Genomic DNA, 20,304 nt, shown 5'->3' on the forward strand with positions numbered 1-20,304 from the left:
TCTTGGATCCGTGTCGGATTTTTGTGCCGTGGCTCTGACCACTAAATCCGCTGCGGAACCCCAAGGCTGAGCCTCTGAGTTCTGTCACCGCAGACCTGCTCTGCATAAAGGTTTTACACCTGTCAACAGCGCAAGTCCACGTGCAGCAGCCTGGCGGGGCTTTCGTCTAACGAACAGACGTGCAAAAAAAAACAAACAACGTCACAGATTTCAGGGCTTCTACCCACTAGCGGTTTCTTTTTTTTTTTTTTTTTTTTTTTTTTTTAAACGCTGCAATATCGCTACATTTTTTAATGAAAATGTTAATGGGACTGTCTAATGTTTAAATCACATCGCACATAAATCGCAAGTTTTTGCTTCTGTGATTTCTTTATGCGATTTTTTTTAATTTTTTTAAAACATTAGAAAGTCCCATTGACAGTTACATAAAAAAACAGTGATATCGCAGCGTTAAAAAAACACTAGTGGGTAGAAGCCATCAGAATCTGCATGTGGAAAACTACACAGTTGCATGAGCTATGGCACGGAACTTCATCGCATTCAACAGGGTGCTAAAATTATACGGATTTCACGGTACAATTCTGTCAACTAGATGAATTCTTATAGTTAGTTGGGCCCGGACAGTGTTTTTTGGTTTTTTTTGCTTGAATTGGACAGAACTTTTGACAAAATTTGACACTTTGTGCAACAACCCAGCACCAGTAAACAGGACGGCACTGAGAGGTGTCCAGCGCTACCAGTGACGCCATCAGGCACAGAACTCTCCCCAATGGAAACTGTAAATAACTTTGCCATCAGTTTATCCCCGGTGTTTTAGTGGAAATCTAACTGCAGGCTTGGACTTCTATGAAAGAGGTCTGCAATGATTGTGCCAGTTGGATTGGTTCTATGCGTTGTTATATTCGTGTTTTGCAGTCTGTATGTATAGCATGCTGCTGAAAAGTTTGTTGCAAAGAGAACACGGTGTCCGCCATCTGGCATCTCAGATTAATCACCATACAGACCAGTAGTGCCACTAAATGGGGGCTTTTTAATACATCAAAAATGAGTAGTGTATGGTTGTGATGCCCTCACACACAGCGTTGTGCTCTGATAAATGACCACATTAGTCTCTCCTGTCGACAGATATGCACAATATCTTGGCGTTATATGAATCTATCGCTAAGCTGATATTAGTCATCCAAGACTTTCCTGTCACTCGGTGCCTCTTTACTGGGAGCATGTCGCTTTTTCGCTATAAGACGACCGTCTTAAGGGCCATGTACATTTAGCTATTTCATCATTAGGATTCGGACGATTTCAGTTTATTGCATGTTGCAAATGCACAAAGTGATCAAAGAATAATTTAGAATTAAAATGTAATGGTCTGTACAGAAAAGCAATGCTTGAATTGTAATATATAAATCATCCTTCTATTCTGTATTCAGGTGGTTTCTGCGGCAGGGATTCCACTTTTCTGCTGCATTTGGGAAGCAAGAAAGGGGAGTCCCCGCAGCCGAACGGTTCAGTCTCTGGGAACCTCATCGGGCGGACACCATTGACTATATTACCATTGACAACTTATTCCGCAGCGCTTTTAGGTAATTTTATTTATTACCCCCAACCAAGCTGGGTACTCATTTTACCGACCTCGGAAGGATGGAAGGTTAAGTCAAGCTTGAGCCGGCTACCTGATCCATGCGAGAGCTTAGGACTGCATTTCTGCTGCCTTAACACTCTGTGCCACATGAGGCTCTTCGTATATTGACCTTCATAAGCTTGCCGCGTGCGCGAGTATCCAACAGTTACTGCTCATGTGAATGGAGCTGGAGCATGCCGGCAATCTCTTCCAGCCTCCCGCATCCATTCACTGTGAACAGGCAGTTGTCCAAAGATAAAGAACTGCTTACACTGATAACTTGCTTAATAGTCACTTTGTTTTCAGCTCACTGAAACAAAGCAACTAGTGAGCAATTTCACACTCCGTATCTTGTTTGGTCCTGTTTTGGGTGTGACCATTATCGCTGAAAATCACTTCTGAGTAATTTTTTGGCTGACAGTTTACCCCGTGTAAAGCCACCCTAACGTATAGCCCTATTATATGGGTTGATTATTAGGTGTGAGCGTTCAAAAAAACACATAAAAGGGACAACGATCAGCTGACAAACAAGTGAACACTCATTCATTCGCTGATAAATAAAAATGCTTGCCGATTGGCCATATATTTCCCCATGTGAACGGAGAGATGTACAGCTGGCCTATGGGGACAAACTATCAAAACTGTTCATCCCCATAAGGGATTCTTGGCCAGTATAAATGAAAATTGGAGCCTGTATAAAAGAAACTTTAGGTTCTGCTAACATTCCCGTTAGGGCTTTTCGTCAGATATGTATAGAAGATGATGTCTGACAGCATACAAGGTACAACGGTGTCTTTATTCTCCCCACAACCTTGGAAAGGACTTTTCGTCATGTTTAACATCACAAATGGTAAAACAATGGTGTCTGATATCGTCTGTTGGTTCCGTTAGGCAATACTGGTTTCCGTCATTTGACAGACTAGTCAAGCCATTTTTGTTGACCACCTGCTTCACAATGAAATGGAAGAACAAAAATTTTCAATGTTAGTGTGAATACAACCTTTTCTCAGTGTTTCTCTACACCATTCCTCAAGTCCCCCCACCAGGTCACGCTTTCAGGATTTCCTTAGGATTCCAGAGGTTATTGCCACTGCCTGAGAAATTGACACAAGTGGCTTTATCACCGCTCCGTGAAACGTCTAACTTCTTCGGAGCTGTAGTAAGGCTCCTATGGACTTCTAATTCTAGGGAAGAGTGCAACCTACCATGTCACTCCAGCACTATATGGTGGCAAGCAGAGCCGCTACATAGTGCAGAGTCGCAGGGGGTCTGTGTTTGCTTCTATAAAGCCCACTAAAGCCTATAACTGAGTCGTAGACTGATCATTTTTGATAATTTCTGTTGTATTTAAATAGAAGGTTAAAAAGTTTTCCTATTGTAATTCTAATGAATTGATGAGTAGTTTTCTATTAAGCCTTCATTTTATGCAGCTTCATGGAAGACCTGTATGCACATATGGCCGTGATTAAATCTTTACACCACGGCACATGGGAGATTTTAATCATATCAGAAGCACAAAGTATTTGTAACGACTTCAACATGTGCTCACAAAGGAATCGTTTTGTCCAAGCTTATGTGGCACTGAATAGGCCATTTGATGATTTATCCCTTTTGTTTAGACGGGCAATTTGAAGCCTCGTCTCCGAGTTACCCCTTGACACATTTCACGTGGCCTACTTCCTACTGACAGCTGAAGAACTCTTCATTGAACAATTTGTCAAGGGAAAACCGCAAGGACCAGCAGTGCTGAATGATCCCAAAAAGAGGGCAGCAAACTGTCAAGCGTTCTTTTTAAGAATGTGAAATATAGAACAGATTAATCTCAGACATCTTAACAAAAGAAATTTCCCGGGAAGCTTAGACTGATGCAATAATGTGAAATCTCTAATGCTGTATAATGTCAGCATGTGCACTTGTATTACCAGCCATGCTCGAATTCCTGACTTCCATATAAATTCTATTCATCTCCGTTCTTCTAAACACATGAGAAAATTATAAAGAGGAAGACCACTGGCACGTTTTTTTGGGCTTTCGCTTCAATTAGCACTAAAAAGGGTTTGAAAAATTTTGGTTTCGTAATAAATTTATAGGCTAATGTCGGAGTTTCAGGACTTCTTGCATCATGGCCATACAGGTCTGGTGATAAAGTAATTACGAGAGTGGACCATATGGCACGGGTTGATCGTACACAAGCAGGTAAAAAGCTGTCACTCTGCATGCATAAGGGCAGCAGACCTCCCTGTCCCGGGTTCATGCTGCCCATGGGTCGGGCAACATGAACCTGATGACAGAATACCTTTAAGGCCCATTTGCACAGACTGCAAACCGGCCCCCTGTAACGAGTGACGATGGACCAAGCATGTCGGACAGTGAGCTTTCACTGTCATTCACACCTTGCTGGTGATCGGCTCTATGGGGACGAAAGAATGTTAATAGGATCGTTTGTCCCCATATTACGGTCATTGGACTTTGCACAGATTGGCCTTTAGAGGAAAAGGACATTTGGACAAATGCTTGTCTCCAATAATCTGGTTATGGAAATGTACTTTAAGGCTAACTGCCCACGGACGAGTGAGATATCGGGCCGTGAATCCCGGGTCGATATCTCACTCGCTGACGTTATTTTTTGTTTTGCGTAACTGTGAGGCTGCTCGCTGAAGTAGCGATCCTCAGATGTCAGCCACGGTGGAGGATCGTGGACTGTCTCCCATTGTTTTGAATGGAAGACATCGCATCACACTCGCGTGCACCCAGCCCCATTGAAAGCAATGGGCGATAGGATGCAAAGACACGCCCAAAGATAGGGCATGCTGCTCATGTGTATGACCCCATCCAAAAAAATTAGGTTTATATTAGTATATGTGTTTCGACATTATAGAACAGGTTACATGCACTAACCCCACCTCTCCCAACAATCGTACATCTTAGATCAATAGTGTATGTACTGAGTATATATGTGTGTAATAGCGTAATAATATATACATTATTTATATATACACACCTGCCAGACACAGTATATTTTAACCAGGGCCCTACAGTGGCATTTTTGTTTGACATTGCAGCTATCTATTATACAGATAGTGCATATACGGTTCAAAAGGTAATTTACATAACTATATGCTATTGCACATTTGTGTGGTTGCACCCAGGTTTTGGATTCAGAGGACTTCTTAAAAGTTCCCTCCGTTACGTATTAGATGAGTATTATATAAGTGATGTTATGAGCAGCTGGCGATCGCTGTTAACATATTCAAATGGAAGATGGAACAATACGCCTGCGGCGCCACCTATTGGAAGGCAGCATTCCAAGTCAATGATGGACTTTTTAAACAAGCCTTGTAAGCCATTATAACCATACACAGACAGCTGTTTTGTCGTGATTGCAGTAGGTTTCTTTTATATTGGGGCCCAGGAGCTTCAAATAATGGTCCAGCCACATTCTTTATTCAGCAGATAATCCGCCGCGCATTTTATCACATTTCTCTAATAAAATACACATTTGTTACATGCAGATTTTGCTGCAGATCCGTTGTGTATTTCACCGCGCTTAATTCAAGGGGTGACCTCCACAGTGAAAATCGGCAGTGTAAATTCACGTGCTTTAGGTCAATTTACCCTGTGGACTTTTTTTCTGCAATGTGTGTGGATGAAAGCTCATTAAATCTAATCCACTTTACTTCTACAGTAATACGCTGCATGTTTTCTACATGCAAGTGCTCTTTGGAAAATATGCAGCATATATTCTACATGTGGACACACCATTATACCTCATGATCAAATATCGGTATGTTTTAAAGGGAACCTGTCATTGAATATGTTAAAGAGCAGAAGCAGCTGAGATGATTAATATACAGTTTTGTGAAAATAGATTTAGTATCATTTGTATATTATTCATTGCAATCAGTGCTTTGTCTATGCTTGGGGAGTCCAGTGATTGACCGCTATCTCATACACACTCCTACAGGGAAGCTTGTCAATCACTGATGGGACCGCCCACTGGACTCCTAAGCATAGGAAGACCAGGGATATAAATGAATGAATTACAAGTTCTACTGAATCTCTTCCCATAAAACTATTGTGAGGGATTAGCGTTTAGGATTGGTAGCAACCTGGGCATAAGCAGTCAGAGACAGTGACACTTGCGATAAAGTCTTTAGTCCAGGCTTTGGCTGGGTTTATTTCCAAGCAAAACAAAGCAAAATACAGGCCTTAACATCAGGCAAACATAACGTAAATCCTGCTCGTCTGAGCACTTACTAAACATGTAGTGTCCCTGTCTACGTACTGGTAAACAAATGGCTCCTGCACACAGCCAGCCAGGACTCTCAGACCTGCAGAGGTCTCAGCTCTCTCTCTAGGCCCTGTAGGCCCAGGCTTTATAAGGCCTGGTACCAGCCTGGAGTGACCATCCCACCCTTCACTTTGGTCACTCCAGGAAAAGCCGGCCCGGATTATGTGGCTTGGAGCCACTTACTTGCTATACCGTGTCAGTAACTTAATGTTACTGACACCATACTGCCGGCTTCCTCCACCGAGCCCAGGCTGCTCGGTGGCACGTATCTGCCCAAGCGCTCCCCAAGGCCTCATAGGAGAGCATCCTAGGCGACACATACCTGCCCTCCAGCACCTTTCCGGTCACCGTCTCACACTATATATCAATCTGCTCAGCTCCTTCTGCTCTGTAACATCATGCCTGCAGATAGGACTGTATGAAGGGTGGTGTGACATGTCCCCTTTTAATGCTTTAGCTCCATGCATTCTAGGGTTGACCCAGTCTAGTAGAAGTTTGTCCTATCATCACTATTAGAAGTTTGTAGACTAGTTGAAGTAATGCTATGGCTGCGTGGTAAAGGCTGGTTACTGAAGCAGATTACGTTTAGTGTAGCTTTTGAGAACAATTTTAGGTGAGTAATGTATACAGTATTTGAAGCTATTGAAGTCAGTTCTGCCTTTTGTATTTTCCCTTTTGTATTGTGTAATAGCACATAGTGGAAATGAAATGGCTTTAATAGAAATGCTTTTTATCCATTCCTGTGGGGGATATTCTCCCCATAGTGTCAGAGGTCGGCAGAGAACTGCTTTACCATGCATTACTATGCCTCCCGGCAGTAGACGGTTTAATAAACATTCATCATGGAGATACTAGGCGCACAGTCTGCTAAATAAATGCTGTGCTGATAAAGTGGAGCTCCCAACTCTTTAAGGTACAGGACTATTAAAGCCACCAAGCAGCTTCTAATGCTTTATTGTTTTAACATTACAGAGGCGTAATTATTGGTAGGGCCTTAGGTTATAGCGCTTTGTCCCCATGTCAGGTAACTTCCAATTCTTCCTTCAAACAACAAGACGGGGTCATCAGATTTTTCTGACCTTATTTGGCTCACAGAGTTGACAGAAAGTAGATGTTCAGGCTGAAGTCTCCATGAAGAAACTGCCAGACGCGAGGAGGAAATATGTCTCAATAACTAGGTGGTCTTTGTTCCATGACAGATATTGCGGGACACAAAGGGGGATAAAATACGCAGTATATGTATATATGTGTGTGTAAATATATATTCTATTGTATACACCCTTAACTTGGTCATTAAAAATACAATATGCCCTATATTTTCAGCTGTAAGAGCCAAAATTCTACATTGTCCACTTTTTTTTTTTTTTTTTGCCTGGAGCCATGTTTATATAAAGATTTCAGTAAGTACATTGATAAGCATATTTAATCTCAATTCACTGCAATTCAGCGTGATCTGTTTGTTGCTTGGATCTGCAAATGGGAAGATGGAATAATGCATCTGCAGCGCCACCTATTGGAAGGCAGCATTCCTGCAAGTCAGTGTTAGACTTTTTAAACAAGTCTTGCAACAATGACTGGGAATTGTAAGCTAAAGCCAGAAACCATACACAGAGGAGCATGGATGGCCTTATAAGTCTTCTCTGACACCTTCCACGCCCTTTAGGGCTCGGTCAGTGGGTTTTTAGCGCACCTATGTGCACAAAAAAAGCGCATTTATTAAAACCATTGGTTTCCTATGAAGCGTTTACATGTTGTTTTTTTTTTAAAGGCAGAAAATACTTGCACCTGCAAAAGATATGACATGCGTGTGCCAGTAAGGTCCGTGCTGCACGTAACATCGTGTGATGTTACAGGGAGTCCCCTCATCACTAAATACTATGACAGCACTGTCACAGTGTTCAGTGATGAGGGGAATGCAGCGGGGATGAAAGAATCCCCTGTCACAGCTGTAGCAGAGGATCACAATGTTCTCCCATTGCTTTCAATAGGGCAGGCATTGCTGCCGCCCCATTGAAGCAATGGGGTGGATGCAACCCCTGTAGTGATTTTCGGAGAAGGGCTTGAAATATAAGCCCTTCCCTGAAAATAAGCCCTAGCTGAATGAAATAATAAAAAAAGCTTAATACATCACCTAGCAGTGCTGTCGCGGCTTCGGCGCTGCTTCTCTCTGGCTCCCCGGCAGTGTTCTTCCGCATTTTCTTCTGGCCGGGGTTTTAAAAATCTCCACCTCCTGGAAGCGCTGCCTCTGATTGGTCACAGAGCTCAGCCAATCAGAGGCTGTGGTAGGGGACTGCAGCTGTGGCAGGGGATTCTTTTGTCCCTACTGTAGTCCCCTCATCACTAAATACTGAAGGTGTTCAGTGATGAGGAGACCTTTGTGGAGCACGGAGCTTCTACAAGCACAGCTGCTCCAGTAGCATGGAGCTTCGGTCACATGCATTTTGCACATCCATGCAGCACATTTTTTTGCACATATAGGTGCCTGTCAGTGTATATGGTTTCTGGCTTAGACTTTTTAAACGATGGTAAGCCAATGTAAGGTCACTGTTCATGTCTGCCGCCCTCATGCGGTTCTAGGCAGCTGCAAGCGTCCCTCTGCTCTCCCTATCTGCTTTCATCCTGCACTAAGAGGGTTATCCAGCTCTCTGGTTCTTAGCTCACTTGTGGGGTTAATTAGGCATTACTGTTCTATTTAAGCTGGGCTGCGGCACTTCCCCTTTGCCTCAGAATTGGTGTCTTAGGTTCTGACATTTTGCTTTCTTTGGTCTTCTGCTTCTGTCTGAATTTTGTCTGTCCTGTCTCAGTTCTGTCCCGCTCTCTGAGTTCTGTGTTTGCAGCTGAGTTCTGCCTGATCTATGCCACATTAGCCTCCCTGTGTTGGATCTGTATCAGGCCTTCTGTTCTGTCTGAGGCTTCTTGCTTATCTGTTCTGTCTGTACATTTTTGTTTTCTGTGAGTTCCCGTTCCTGTTTATCATTCCTTGCTCTGTCCTGCATCTATGTGCTCCTCCGTCTACTGCCAGTCCCTGTGTTAGCTACTCCATCAGAAATAGTCAGACCTGAGGTTCCAGAGCAGGGCCACCCTTATCTGGGAGATTACCTGACCTGCAAGCAGGGCATCCTGGGGTTAGTTGTCTTGTTAAATTGGGGACTGTGAGACAACAAGGACCCTTGAAGTGGGCTCGCGGCTTAAGAGACTTGGCCAATCCACGAACCAATTCCTCATAATTATTTTAGCAATTCCATCTGTTCACACAGGTATGCTGGTGAGTGTTTTGGGTGTTTGGCTGCCTGTCTTGCTTCTGTCTGTCTCCTAGTGTGTATCCGTCTCTTTGTTCTGTCTGTATTCCTGAATCGGAGTGCCATCTGAATTCCTGGTTACAGTCCCTCTACCTGAGGAGTCAGCTGCCAGCCACTGCAGGACTAGTCTCAGCTTGGTTGGTCCAGTGGATCCTCATTCTGTAAATCCGTAACAGTCTAACATTGACTTGCAGTAATGCTGCCATCCAATAGGTGGCGCTGCAGAGGTATTGTTCCATCTTCCTTATTTGCATATTTCTCAGAGGAGCATCGATGGCCTTATAAGTCTCCTCACACACTACCTATGTGCTCTCCCTAAGGAGAAACGGTACCCTTGCTTGCATCTGTCATGCAGCACCTACAGAAATCAATAGGTCCATACTATAACTTTTTTGCGTGCTTCCGTTTTCCTAAAAAGAAAAACTATGATTGCTTCACATGTCATTATGTTGATATTCTCCACTAGAAGCATTGCTTCCAGGCTACAGTGTGGTATAATGGAAGCATCAGGCTGCGTATGTTGTGGCTCTTACTCCATAATTCTGATACTTGGGGACTCCTTGTGCCACTTTATGTACTCAGTAATCAATGCAGTTACATGAGTGCATTTGGGAATCGCTCTGTGTAGAGCCGGCCTTCATTAGTCTCTATGAAGATGAAATTCACTATTAACATTTCGCCAGATACCACCTTTTGCAGGAAGAACCCTGAATAGAGGCTACTTGCAGTTCTTATATGCAGTACAGTATGGTTCCCAGCTTTGCTACAGTGGAAACTTAAAGCAAATCCTATCATCTTAGAAATGTAATTGTTGTTCACTGGACACATTCTCTTTTCATATCCATCTCTAGCAGAAAACTCTGCGTTGGGCAATCAATAAAATAGTGAAAATGAAAAAATGTGAATAAATAGCAGGTGCACAGAATGAACAAAAGGAAAGCTTTCATGTGTCCACTGAATGACAAGAACTGGGACAAAAGTTGGGAAAGGTTGAAAAATGTAAAATATTGCAAATAAAAGCAAAATGCAAGCAGAAATTGTTTTATCCTTTTTTGTTAATGGGTAATAAATTCAACTATAACCTTTTCATAGGGAAGTTAACAAGTTAAGGCCCTAGAATAATACTTATCTTCATATACAGTATGTGGGTATTGGTGTATTTTGACGCCACCAGGAAGCCCTGGTGGAGTCGAGATTGACAGGGGCTGATGCCCCCTGATGCTGATTGGCTGCCCAGCAGCCTTGTAACTAGGTCCTGGAAGGGCAGTAAAATGAGCCGGTAAATGGAAAAAAAAAAAAAAAGAAAAGAAGAAAGGTCTGTGGTGCTAACGCAGAGCCTGTCCACGCACACACAACCGTACGGAGTGTTGCAGCACACAGGCAAAATGGTCCTGCTGTCGTTAGAGCAACGCTGTCACCGCTACACAATAGCCACGCCCACCCACCTGGCCAAGGCCGACACCCCAAACAGAGAGTGTTCTATGGGACTACACCCGGCCTGACCCCCATTGCGACTATCCTCGAGGCGAAGCAGAAGCGCTAAGGGCGCCAGCTGTCAGTGGGGGACCGACTGGCACATAGCTCAATGTCTGGGCAGCGCTGAGGTTGACATCTGTCAAAGGGGGAGCGGCGGCCACGGAGCACACAGTCTCGGCGGTGGAGCACTACCACTCAGGGCAGCAGCTATGAGTGGGGGAGCAGGGGCAACGGAGATCACAGTCCAGTCAGTGCAGCACACGAGGTGAGGCCAGCACCTGTGGCTCAGGGTAACAGTATTCTTAGCCTTACATTATCACCTGTACATGCTGCCATCTTACAGCATGTTTTGGGCTAAGGACCTTGCAGCCTTGACCCTATCAGATGCTAGCGGTGTGAGAGGGGTGTGCCTCCTGTCAAATTTCTAGCTTCCAGTGGTGTCAAGATACACTAATACCCAGTATGTGCATACCATATCTGGATATGTTTTCAATGTCCACTTAAGAAAGCCGCTATTTTGGAGTTAAATAGTGACTAGTTTTTCAACCTTTTTTTTACGTGATGGCCAATGTGATAACTAGCAAAAGTACATATTACTGTATTTACCTAAAATGATGGTTTTGTGCTGAAAAATCACTCTAAAGTGCTGGCCATTAGGGTTCTCCCTTTCTGCTAATTTACTGCCCACTGCCTACTATCATGTAAATTTCTACTAACAGATAACAAAGATTACAGGAAGTGGGGATTGACTCATACTGCCTGCAGTTGTCTATGGAGACAGAGAAACAGAGAGACTTGAATAGATGTGCTGCTGGGGCTAATAGTGATTCATGGTTGCTGAAATCACATCTACATTGCTTAATACTGCTCTACACTATCCTACACTAATACTGCTGTTATTAATTAGGTTGTACTACAGAGAGATGGAGAAGATAACCTGCTCTCCTTCCTGTGCTGTATGAGAGAGAGAGATCATGGCAGCTAGTCTACACCCACCAGATCAGGGAAGCCTGAGAATTGGATATACAGCGTGCAGAGGGAAAAGCTGGTGAAAAATGTAGGATACAAATCCTCTAGTGGTCAAGCATAGTAGTGTTACTTATACATACACAAAGCAGTTTATTTTGAAAAGGTATCTGAAAGCTTAGATACATTTTAAGGAACTGAGACTACTGGTCACCCTTCCAGATTTATGTATCCATATAAACTCCCGTGTGTTACCCTATATATTAACTATATTATAATAGGTTGCACAGTTTATAAAAGAAGGATATTTAATTGTAATCAATCAGATTTTGTTTCTTCCATATTCAAAAGGAAGCCTCTGAAAAACGAGAGCCGTAATGTGGTTGGTTGCATTGGCCAGCCGCCCCCACTTTTGCTTTTGATTAAATCTTCCCCATAAGGTTTCATCTCTACTACACATGTGAGACATGCAACTGATATAATGTTTTTTATCATGCTATTGACTCTTAAAAGCATCCTCACGATACCATTTAAATTGCTTTTAAACTCCACACTAGAGGAGACATGAGTGAATTTCTGACGTTGGGGAGCCTGGCAGGCTGATGACATGAAGTGCCCAAGAAGACCCTTTTTTAAACGAATAATTGGGTACGGTGTTAGGGATGAAAGACCCAACTCCAAACTTGTCACTATATTATCACATGGCTAGAGAGCGTTACCATGTTTTAAAAATCAAAGGGAGGAATTAATAAGAATGGCACTTTAGAAGTCTGATACAAAATTGTTGCAAACTTGGCTCTTCTTTTTGCCCTTTTTCTGTCATCCTCTCTGCTTTTCTAAAACGCAGGAAAGAGCAAAGTCACACATCCCCTGATAGATGTATTATAATTTACACCAGAAGCTGACATACATCTGACTTTGATTCATGGCCAGTTAGTGATGGGCTTCCTAATAAATTCAGTTCATTAAAATCCAACATCTTTTGGATTAAGACTCGGCATGTAAAATGTTGGTCTAGGTAAAGTCACCCCAAAGTGTTTGCACCAAATGTTTTGAAATTTTGGTGTCGTTCCATCAGATATGAATATATTCTTTTTCATGGGACTTTTCAGAACTCTAGAAATAAATTGAGCAGTTTTATCTGGACCTATTGTCCACGATTCCATCTGGGTACAGAAATGTTTGTCTGTAACTGCTCACATGTAAATTCCATGTGAAAGACTAGAAATGATACATATCACAGGAGCAATAATGGCAAATGCTCCTGGTGTGTAGCCATCTCCGAGTCCCCCATTTATCAGGAGAATGGGGTTCCTTGACGTCTGTTTGGCATCCAATAAAGGAAGTATATGAGTTGGAGGTGGTGGTCTAAACATGTTGCTCTCTTTATTAAAGTTTATAGGAGGTTTAAAATGTTTGCATGTGGCCCTCCACTGCAGTTCATGTTTGGATGTTGCCATAACACCCATAGTCTCCTCCACTTTGGAGTGCTAATTGGAGAGCTTTTTCAGCATTGGATCGGGAAGCCGGGTAAGTATAAGAAATACCTCCCTGGACTTGAAACTACCTAATCGTCAATAGTGCATTGGAAAGGTTAGGACTACCAGTGCGCAGAATCTGCTCTCCGATTGGCAAGTGCTGCTCATGAGATCAGCGCTGGCCAATGAGAGCAGTGCATAGTGGTCCAATACGGTGCCAACTGTTTAGTTTCTGATACAATTGATAAAATAATATACCCCCTCCACCATCCGGTCGTGGCACAGAATTTCATCCTGAAAATAGTCACTTTAATGGAAATTTGCATAAGTCAATCTTTGGTCCAATGATTGACACCTAAATAGGAGGCAATAAGCAGTAGTATAGTTTTACTGGAAAGATTCACAAGTTGAAGAGAAAATAGAAGAATTCTTCTCAAGCAGCTCACGAGCCATAAAAATCACTATGCTACGTCTGTAAGTGTTTAAAAATGGATGAGCTTTATGCCTCATACTTGGGTTGGATTCATATGCAAGTTCTGTCTGGTAGAAATATAGATGGAGCCTTCATGTGAAAAGTATCTATCTCAATCTGTATATTCACATGCCGATTTTTCTCATGGACTGTTTGTATCACGAAGGGTATTGTTTCTTCTGCAGCACCTCCTATTGTAAGGCAGCATTCCTGCAAGTCAATGTAAGACTTTTTTTTTTAAACAAGCCTTGTAACAATAGCTGGGAATTGTAAGCCAAAGCCAGAATAACCATGCAAAGACAGCTGTTTCGGGGTGATTGCCCACCATCAGTGTACAGTAGGTTTTCTGGCTTGGCTAGTGAGAGTCCTATAGATGTGGGTCAGGAAGGGTATTGTTTCTCCTTGGGGAGAGCACCTAGAAGGAAGCACATGCAATTTATTTTATTTTTTCTCACCCATGAAAAAAAGTACATGGTGCTTTTTTAAAATTTATTTATTTATTTTTTTTAGCAAAGCACATCGCAACTGCAGGTAAAAATCGCAGATTTGGGAGTGCAGTAAACATCGCGCTCACCCATGTCAATCCAGCTTTAGTGATCTCAAGAAATTGTTATTGTGACATTGCCAAATTGGTTTGCTCAAATAACTGCACTTGTCACATAAGCAGAATCCAATCTCCATCCCCTGTTACTTTGGGTTTGGAAATGATGCTCAGTGGATGTTGGATTTAATCCATCATTACTTGTGTTTTAATATTTGTTTTAGGCATTAAACAAAATTCTAATTTGGAACACACGACTGTTTTGTTGAATTTTGTCGGTTCATTTGATATTTATTATCGAAGTAAATCGCCTATCAACTTTTAACTATGTGAAAACATGTAAGATTTCCATTTAGTAACCTCATAATTCAGATTTTGAAGTAGTGGAGGAAACGAGCCTGAATATGAAAATGTCAGCTTAATGTTGAAATATTTCACAAGATGTTTTCCAGTAAATTGATATTTTAGCCACTAGTGTCACAATATGCTGGGGAATCACTCCGATCCGTTTCATTGAAGGATTACTGTGTATCATCGGTAAACGTTACAATCAATAATCCAAGGATGTCTGCAAATAGAGCAGAAATATATTGCTTTGTTTGCTATTTAACTGTGTGGAGTTTATGTAACGTTGAAGAATTTATGTAGCTTTTATGGCAATCCAGACTCTCTGCTTATTTATGACCGTCTGTTGCAAGGCACTTATAGGATTGCAGCTTGTTTCATCAGACTGTTAAGTCATCATTATAATGTGAAGACTATTATAAAGTATACCATGTTGTTGTTATTTACTATATGATTATTTTTACCATAAGTGAAATGTATTAATATCTGGCATAATTCACTATGCTTTTTTTCCCCCCTTGTTTTTAAAATTGGTACTAGCCGGATCCTGGACGCATACAGGTAAGAAGAAAACAGTAATACTTGGTTGTCATCCTTAAAGAACACTTTCCCTAAAATAGTCCAAGACTTTAAACACAGCCTATTCTGCGACTACAACATCTGTGTTAATCAGTGGTTACTTGCAGTTACCATTTACTTGATTGGGGCAAGGTGCAGTATCAAGCACAGCCACCTTTAGGGGTGAGTCACAGTGACTGTATACACAATGACTGGGAGCCTTCATTGTGCTGATTGAAGTTCCAGTGGTTGTAATTCCACATTGTGCCGTGAAGATCCCATTTTAGGGTACTTTCACGCAGTTTTTTGGAAGCGTAGAATTACTGTTTACTTAGCCAAAGACAGAAGTAGATCCAGCAGAAAGGAGACAACAGTACTTTATATTTCAGCTTTTGCTCAAAAAACTACATCAAAAACGGTCTTGCTCAAGTCTGAGGACCACCCTGATTTATATGTACCTGAGACTTGTGCATGTCAAATGGATATCTGCTTGAAGGGGTTTCCCAGTACAGAAGTATTGTTTGTCTATCCTCAGATCATGGTTCTGACAACCAGCACCCTTCCCAATTAGCTAATATAAAGGGGCTCTGGCCAGGAGACTCAAAACACCCTCCACTGTGTAGTGGCCTGCTGTGGTACTGCAGCGCTCTCTCTCATTGAAAGTCCATACTCAAAAAAAAAAAAATATGTTAGCCGTCAGTGATTTTTGTAGAAGTTGCCCAAAGTTGTTGAAAAAAAAGTCAGGCTGACAACTGTGAACAGTATATTGTTCTCACCGTTAGTTAGATAAAAACATAAGGATACGTTCAATTGAAAGGGTGAAGTCCGCTGCAGACGGATTTTGATGCTCAATTTGATGTGGATTCTCCACTAAGGAAAATCTGTACCGAATCCTCTACATGCGAACGTAGCCTAAGACTCACTGGGTATTGGACCATAGGGTAGTCAATAGAATATATTATAACATAATAGAATATAATGCTCTTAAAGTTTAAACATACTGACAAAATTACACTAGGTCATCACTTTCTAAGAAGCTGATCCAATTTTCTTTATCTGTTAATACTTTTTTTGAACTCCAATTTTTGAAGCACCTTCCTTTTCAGTCCGCTCTTCACTTTCCCTTTATAATGCAAGTAGTTTATACTCCATCTAATATCCTCAGAAAAATCTCCTTTTAGCTGTTTTTAGAGGCAGATTCTGGAAAGGAGCTAGCAAGGCGTCTAAGGTGTGTTGGAGTAGTTGTGTGATTTGTAACAATCTCTTTGAAAGGTAACAAATCAGTGTTAGGAAACGGCTTCTATGGGTGGCTTTACATGGGACAACTATTGTCCGAATAGTCACTTGAAGGAGTGAACGTAAGTGACAGTTGTGCTATGTGAACACGGCCACCAGTAGGAGGAGGAGTGAGAATTTGTTCACTGGTCACTAATCGCTTTGTTTCAGCTTACCTAAAAATAGTCACTGGTTGATTTAATTGCTTGGTATGAACAGCCAATTGTTTGTCTTTGAGCAGCTAGCCAATAATTTAGCAGGTTGGTGTGCTCTTCAGCAACAAGCGGACCACAATCACTTTTTGTTTAAGCACACCAGTCACTTATACACCAACTCACTGTAGTAACTATTTTCACCAAATGCCCAGATGAGTTGTCCCATGCAGCATATGTGAATATTAACTGTAAACTAATTAGAACTGTACCTGCTCTTTGTAAGGCCGCCTGCACACGGGCAGATTTTTACTGCGGCAATCCACCACGGGCATCCGTACCCAAAAACGTCCATAGCATGCTGTGGGAAATTGATTTTTCCTGCACATAAGTGGAAATCGCGATTTCTGCTCACGGAGGAAAAATCGTAGCATGCTCCATTTTGCGCGGGTGTTGCGTGGACATATGCATTGAAGTCAATGGAAGACGTCCGACCCGCGGCCTGTCTGCAGTTAACATTGTGAACAGGTTGTGGATTCCGCACCCTCCTCTAGCGATGGCACAGGAGACAAATCTTTGAAAAAAAAACTCTGTACCACCCGTGTCGAACGGCGGCTCGTCACGACCATCCACAGAAAGGAACAAGAAGCGTAAATACAGGTACGCAGGGTCGCTAGCCATAGTTAAAGACGGAATCTGCTGTGGGAATCCGGATGCGTAATCCGGCTTTGCTGCATGCAGGTGGCCTAAAGGTCTGGATCTGAACTATTGATGACCTAGCCTTTTGATAGGCTATAGTTAATCAGCGGGGGTCTGCTACTCCAGACCCTGGCATTCAGCTCAGTGGGGATGAAGCCCGAATCCGACGGCTCTGTACACATTGCATCGTCCCAGGCTGCTGTTGCATTGAAGTCAATGCCTGCATTACTAATCCAGTCCGCTGTGATGTATATGGATCTGTCAGCCACTAGCGCCTACTGTGCTGACAGCAGACCAGATAACAGCTGATTGCTGGGAGTCCCAAGCAGCAGACTCATGCCGATCACCTGTTGATGACCGGAGCCCCAGAAAAACCCTTTTAAGGTCCTTTTTATAGGGGCTGATGATCAGCAGGTCATCGTCCTGCATAAAGATGCCCAGTGGTCAGCCAGCAAACAAGAAATTGCTTGTTTGATCACATGAAGACATAAAAATAGTCAGCAGCACATCCACTCACGTAAATAGTCCATTTGCTGCTGACAGATGCATACAGCATGGGGACAAATGGTCATATTAATGATCTTTAGACCTTATGATTTGGTGCACGTTTAACATCTATTTACATGAAGCAATTAACTTGTTAAATCACCGACCGACACTAGTTACAGGCAGGAAATATGCCCTTGTAAAAGGCCCATTGTTTGGCATTGATTTCCATGCCGGACTGTGTAATTGCTTATGAGGGTATTTGGCTGCGTCTGTAGACGTTGATCAACTGCCTGTTTGCAGTGAATGGAGGTGGGTGCCTGGGAGCCCTCTGTGCTGCGCTTTGCCTCCATTCACTGAAAGACTATCGCACAAGAGCGATGCCCGTTAAGGCAGCTGACGGTCATCTAACCTAAAACCACCTTAAAGTTCCCTTATTCCTGTAACAATGCACCTAAATTGCACTAACTAAAATTAACTCTCACCATGAAGAATGAATTGGGGACTCCTCTACGAGATCCGGGGCTCCTCTACGAGATCCGGGGCTCCTCTACGAGATCCGGGGCTCCTCTACGAGATCCGGGGCTCCTCTACGAGATCCGGGGCTCCTCTACGAGATCCGGGGCTCCTCTACGAGATCCGGGGCTCCTCTACGAGATCCGGGGCTCCTCTACGAGATCCGGGGCTCCTCTACGAGATCCGGGGCTCCTCTACGAGATCCGGGGCTCCTCTACGAGATCCGGGGCTCCTCTACGAGATCCGGGGCTCCTCTACGAGATCCGGGGCTCCTCTACGAGATCCGGGGCTCCTCTACGAGATCCTTTGTTTTTCAATGGCCATATGTGGCGGCTCCTTTTGGTAGGATTACAAGCTCCTTAGCCACAAGGTTCAGGTGAAAGTTTTTTGTTTAAAACCTACATAGAAAAAAATGATCATTACTTAAAGGGGGTAAGAAAGGATGAGAAAATTCACTTTGGAAAATGAAGTTTTCGCCAAATTGCCCTAGATTGTTCCTAGTGCATTTACGTTTCCATACAGGCAACAGTGAAGGCACGCAAGATTGTAGGACTTTGTATGCTAGGGTCCTGTGATGTTATGAGACTTTTTTGATGCACCTCGTTTACGGCTTTCTTTAAATCCAGACTAATTTGCTGAATACTAGGACCTATGAATGTTAAGCAACAAAAGTTGAAATGATGACTATATAGTTTTGTGGGGGGAAATTCAGTAGAACTCTTAAGTCTTTAAAATTTTGGCTCATTCTGGTCTTAAGAGTTCAATGGGAGGTTCTCATCTGTGAAGCGTTCATACAGAGTTACCTGTCAATAAGCATAAAACCGCCCACTGGACTTAAGTCCAGAATGAACCGAAATGAAAAAGAATAAATTATAAGGTTATACTGAAACTTTTTTTTTCACAACACTAGATATCAACCTACTTGGGAATCCCTCTCTGTAACATGATGCTGATAGATTAGATGCAAATAAGGGAGATGGAACTATACCTCTGAAGGCAGTATTCCTGCAAGTCAGTGTTAGACTCTTTATACAAGCCTTGTAACAATGACTGGGAATTGAAAGCCAAACCAGAATCCATACATAGACAGCTGTTTCGGGGTCTTTACCCCTCATAAAATAGCATGTTCATGGTGACAGGTTGCCTTTGTGTGTATGGCCTATCAATTGTGATATTCCATGTGGTGATGATAAATAACGTTGTTCAGGTCGTAAATTTTTAAATAAAAGTACCTTCTTTTCAGACTCTTGATTTGTACTGTAGCTGAACATGTATAATTTTCTTTTTAAGTAGATTGTAAACTCTGTGACTTTACGTTTGTTGTTTATATGTTAGTTTGTTCCTCACCCTTCATTTATTGTGCATTACTATGGATTGTGTTGGTGCTAAATGGTATACAGTGAAACTTCTCCAAAAGACCATCTCTGTGAGAAGTCCACTTGCTTATCCAGACCAGATTTTCCCTGACTGATTTTTAATTCCACCATATATTATACATACTGTCCATCTTTTTTGAGACAATCATCCCCCTACAAGACTACTTTTCAATGCCGTTTTTGGATGGTCATCTCTGAGGTTTCACTGTATGTTAAATGATCATAAGCGTGTTGTGTGTATATGTGTTTTATATGTCCTGTACATAGAATAAATTGTTTATTTCATATAATAGTTATCACAATTTCTGATTTACTGACTTTAAAGGGACCGTTCATCAAATTTTTTTTCATGCTTAATCTAAAGGCGTTGTTCTGTATGGCTAGTACACAGCATTCCTGCCACGTTAAAATAGTCAATTATACTATCTGCCTATAAATAAAGTTTAAGAGCAGCAGATGAATTGCATACCCTGGGGCGGAGTTGGGACCATGCCAAGTCATGGCTATTATCATGCCCATTCTTCCTTGATTGACATTTCCCTATGTGAGATTTCAATGCAACTTTTTCTGAATACATGCGCCAAGGAAAATGTCGATCTAGGAGCAATGGGAGGGATAACAGCCATGACTCTGAACCGCCCTAACACCGCCCCGGTGACTCAGTGACTTCCTATATATACCTATATACATTTCGGTGGAAGTCTGATGTATTATAAATTACATGTCTCACTTTTTTAAGTGCTGACCTTTTTATTA

The 20,304-nt window shown here is 42.3% G+C and overlaps 1 protein-coding gene across 3 annotated transcripts in view; it reads left to right on the top strand.

Annotated features, from left to right (window-relative positions):
• MAST4 (microtubule associated serine/threonine kinase family member 4) overlaps nt 1-20,304 on the top strand; it is a 513,577-nt gene that overhangs the window by 261,217 nt on the left and 232,056 nt on the right. The window lies entirely within an intron of this gene.

This window comes from Eleutherodactylus coqui, chromosome 5, assembly GCF_035609145.1.
Source record: "Eleutherodactylus coqui strain aEleCoq1 chromosome 5, aEleCoq1.hap1, whole genome shotgun sequence".
NCBI lineage: Eukaryota > Metazoa > Chordata > Amphibia > Anura > Eleutherodactylidae > Eleutherodactylus > Eleutherodactylus coqui.